Genomic DNA, 4,772 nt, shown 5'->3' on the forward strand with positions numbered 1-4,772 from the left:
ATCTTGAACCTTATCTGCATTACTTCCTTTACCATTGCATAACAGGGTACTCTTCTCCAATATTTTATCCGCGTTCTAAAAGGGAAACAAACAAACACATCTCAGGTTTACAATGTAGTATATGAAACTCATTTTGGTAAACCAGTTCAGTAGTAAGGTGGACAGGATAACAGCATGAAAAAAACATATATCTATGTAGTATGGTCACTGTATGGTCTATATCATTCTAGTTTATGTTGCCAAATCAAGATAGATACAGTTCGAATCATATTTATTTAAGACAAAGCAGCATAGACAAAATATAAGTGTGGGAAACTACACAGCAATAACAACACTTGTAATGTGCATGGCATGAGAACATAACTGTTTATTCAATTGAAACTGAAATCAACATAGAGCAAGTTACAACAGCAAACAACCAAACACGTTGAAGAAACAGGTTTAAAACATACCTGTTGCGCCATTGGAGTTTCAATTGCATCCTTGAAATTTGAAATTGGTTGGTATCAGTAAATACAGTGATGCAAGAGCAAAGTAGTATGAACCATAGCTACGGAATCTGACCTGAGAACAATTCTTCTTCTGCTTTAAGCGTTGACTTCGGGTTCGGAGTGGTGGTCCTCGTGATTTGGGCACTGCAGTTGCCTTACTAACTGCTCGTGTTTGGGTGCTCTGTGGTGGAGACGGTGCTGTGTCAACGGGAACTGGGTGTCTATCTGCTGGGGTTGGGGTTAGAAGGGGTGTAGCTGGTTCTCTGTCCAACTGGGTAGGGCTACAATCTGCATGAGTGTGGGTTATGTGTGGTGGGGCTGATTCTTGGGCAAGTACAACCGTGGTTCTATCTGCATCGACAGGTAGCACGATCTTTTCTGAAGACCGTGTTTTTACTCCCACAGATACTGCCATCACTCCCTCCAATTGAAATGGCTGATAAACAAGAAAAGTAATTGAATGTACAGACATTGTAAGATAGACAGGTGCAATGGATAGTAGGGAAGAAAACAGGGCATGAAATAATTCACATTTATGTTGTCTAAGCAAACAGAATAGCAGGACATAATTTCACATATATGATGGCTAATTAAACAGGATAGCATGACACAATTTCACATGTATGATGGCTAACTAAACAGGATAGAATGACATACTTCAAAATATGATGACTATGTAAACAGGATGACATGATATAACTATACGATGTGTCTATTAAAGTGGTTGGCATGCCATAAATCACAAACATGCCGTCGATGGAAACATGATGGCATGATATAATTCACGGATAGAATGACATAATTTAAAATATGATGACTATGTAAACAGGATGAGATGATATAACTATATTATGTCTTTAGAAAATGGGTTGGCATGTCATAATTCAGATACATGCTGTCTATGTAAACATCATGGCATGACATAATTCAAATATATGATTTATATACTAAGGAAGTGAGCAGAGGGCAATTGCATATATGATGTGTCAACTAAGGAGATGGCATTCAATATTGTGTATATGATGTAAAAAATAAGCATTGCAATACAACATATGCATTATATGAGTAATATAACCCTGCCAAGTTTGAGCATACACCTCAGGGGGATAATAGGACTGGTCATCTGCCTTTGAATCCTCCTCTGAAGAGCTATCTGTAACCAGCAAGATATCTGCTTCAGCAGGTAGCATTGTCTGCTCTGAAGACCTTGTTTTCACTCCAGATTTCTCCGTCACCAATTCAAATGGCTGATGCACAGGAAGAGCAGTTGAATATACAAACATTGTCGACAAAAGCAATGAGAAATACAAAAAAAGGACGGCATGATATAATTCACATATATGACGCTTGCCTAAACAGCATGGCATTGCATAATTCACATACATAATGCCTTGCAACAAGATAACATTGCATAATTCACATATATAATGTCTTGCAACAAGATGGCATTGCATAATTCACATATATGGTAATTAGACACTAAACAGGTGGCATTCACACAAAGCATGTCTAAACTAAGCAAATGACATAGCAATGCAAGATACCATACGCACGATATGAGTAACATAACCCTGCCAAGTTAGGGCATGCACCTCAGGGGGGAAATATGACTGGTCATCTGTCTCTGAATCCTCCTCTGAGGAGCTATCGGTAACCAGCAAGACATGCGCTTCGTCAGATAGCATTGTTTGCTCTGAAGACCTTGTTTCCACTCCAGATTTTTCCATGACCGTGCCGAATGGCTGATGCACAGGAAGAGTAATTGAATGTACTAAAATTGTTGACAAATTTAACACATAATAAAAAAATGATGGCATGATATAATTCACATATAAGATGACTGGCTAACCAGGGTGGCATTGCAAAATTCACATATATGATGCCTGGCTAGACAAGATGGCATTGCATGATTCACATATATGATAAAGAAACAAAACAGATGGCATTGACACAAAGCATGTCTAAACTAAGCAGATGACATCTTTAATGTATACAGTAAGCAATGCAAGGCACCATATGCATGATATTACCAACATCAGCATGCCAAGTTAGAGCGAAGACCTCATGGGGTAAATAGGAGTGGTCTTCTCCTTCTGAATCCCCCTCAGAACAGTTATCTTCCTCTTGATTACGATCTGAAATGGGTGGAGGGGGGGCTGCCTTTGCGCCCACCATGGAACGACGTCTGCATGAAATTTTATTGCCACGCAAGGCTCGTCTCTTTTGCTCTACATGATCAGTTCCATTGTGTACAATAACTGGCATGCATAGGAATAAAACATAGTGAGATTATGTAAGGAGTGCATGCACAAATCCAGAGTGATGGTAGCAAACTGTGGATAGACCCAAAACCAATGATAGCAGGCAGATAATAGCTTTAGTTAAAAAATGCAGATAATGGCTCCTTTAGTGTTTGTTTGCACCCAACATGAAACTCATAGTAGACACCGGAGATTAACCAGATAGTAGACAGATAGTACTGATTGCTGCCCCAATATGTACCCCACAACCATTTGAAAACTCAAGTTTCAGCATTAATTTGGACCTGACTTGGAGTCTAATAGGTGAACACGACGATAATGTAGCATGTCATCATATTAAGTGACGCATAACGTAAGCAGACACGGAAGAGTGCGACCTCTCTTGCGGACCCGTGTAGTCCTCAAGGTCATCTGCTCAGTTGATGATGGTAATGCAGTTGTCGTGGCTACCGGCGGTGGGGAAGAAGATCTGAGGCGGCGAAAGACAGTCTGGAGAGCGGATCCCTGCTGTGGTGAAGCCTTCCGTCGTTGGAGCAGCTGAGCTGGGGTGGAACACAGCGCCGCAGGAGCAGGACAAACCACACAAGGTTTTCTTTGACACATATCTGTAACAGAAGTAATTGAGTAAGGGCTTGTTTGAATTTGATGATTCTAACAATGCAGGGATAGGAAATAGACAGGAATAGGATAGGAATGTACGTGCAAAACAGAGAATTTAAAAACACATGATTTTTGCCAATCTGGGTGTTTGATTCACAACAATTGGAAGATCACAGGATGCAAAAAAGCATGGTGAGATTAAGTCAAACCACAAGAAAATGTACGGTTATAATGCTATTATACTACTATCTCTTAGTCTTGTGCTTGATGAATAGGAATATGAAAAGGAGGAGAAGTGGAAATTAGAATTCCTACGATTTTTCTTTCATGGAGACACTAAAGGAACAAATCCTACAATTTTCCTTTGCTCCATTCCTTTGCACCAAATTCATGAAAAGTAGTACCATAGGAAACTTTCCAATTCCTATGTTTTTCATTCACTTTTCCTTTCAAGCACTGACGATTCTAATAGGCAGGCTTGAGCAAGGAAAATCCTACACTAAAAAAATGTTTTTGTGCTACTTCTATTACTTTGGAGCCAGGCCACTGCCATACTAGCTCAACTCCCAGGCCCATCGACAAATGCACAGCTCAAACGCGCAGAGATAAATAATGATGGCATTCAAGAGAGTCCATCACGGATAGCTAAGTTGCCTGGTACCTCACTGCTTGTCATATAGTAGGATAAAATAATCGTATTTCCCGTTACTACGAGTGCTCAGTGGACAATATATATAACATGTAGAGTAAAAAAGAGATGCAACAAGTGTACAACCTCTTTGGCGAAGCCACGTCGATCTCAGCGTGATTGGGTTGGCCGGTGAGGATGCTCTGGCCGACTTTGCTGTCGGAGGAGGGGAAGAAGATCTTAGGCGTCTGGAGATGGAGCCCGAGGTACTGCTCCGCTGTGATAGAGGGTTTCGTCGTTGGAGCAGCTCCGGTGAGTTGTACGACGCCGAGGCTGAAGCAGGACAAGAGAGACAACGAACAACGTTAACCTGAGTGGAATTCTAATAGCATCTCCAATACATGACGTAAAATACATAACCACAAAGTGCTAGATGTAAAATACATCAGCCGCTCATCTCTGAACTTAACTGTCGAAACTGAACTTAACTGTCGAAACTGAACCTAACTGTCCAAACTGAATTTTGCTGTCGAAACTGAATTTTGCTGTCAAAACTGACCGCACTAGCAAGGTGAGGCTACACGTCGGTCGACTGACTTTTTCATCTCTGGTCAGTCGATTTGCAGCCGTTGGATACGAAATCAAGGGCCTGCGGTTCATCTTCAACCTCCACCCCCCCTGAGCCGCCAGCCACCACCGGCCAAACAGCAGCCCCCCGCCGCCCGCGGCCGGCGGTGCGCCGCCCCGCCCGCCCCGAAAACACTCCCCACCGCCGGTCCGCCGCCGCCCCGG

Source organism: Triticum aestivum, chromosome 7D (assembly GCF_018294505.1).
Source record: "Triticum aestivum cultivar Chinese Spring chromosome 7D, IWGSC CS RefSeq v2.1, whole genome shotgun sequence".
NCBI classification, from domain to species: domain Eukaryota; kingdom Viridiplantae; phylum Streptophyta; class Magnoliopsida; order Poales; family Poaceae; genus Triticum; species Triticum aestivum.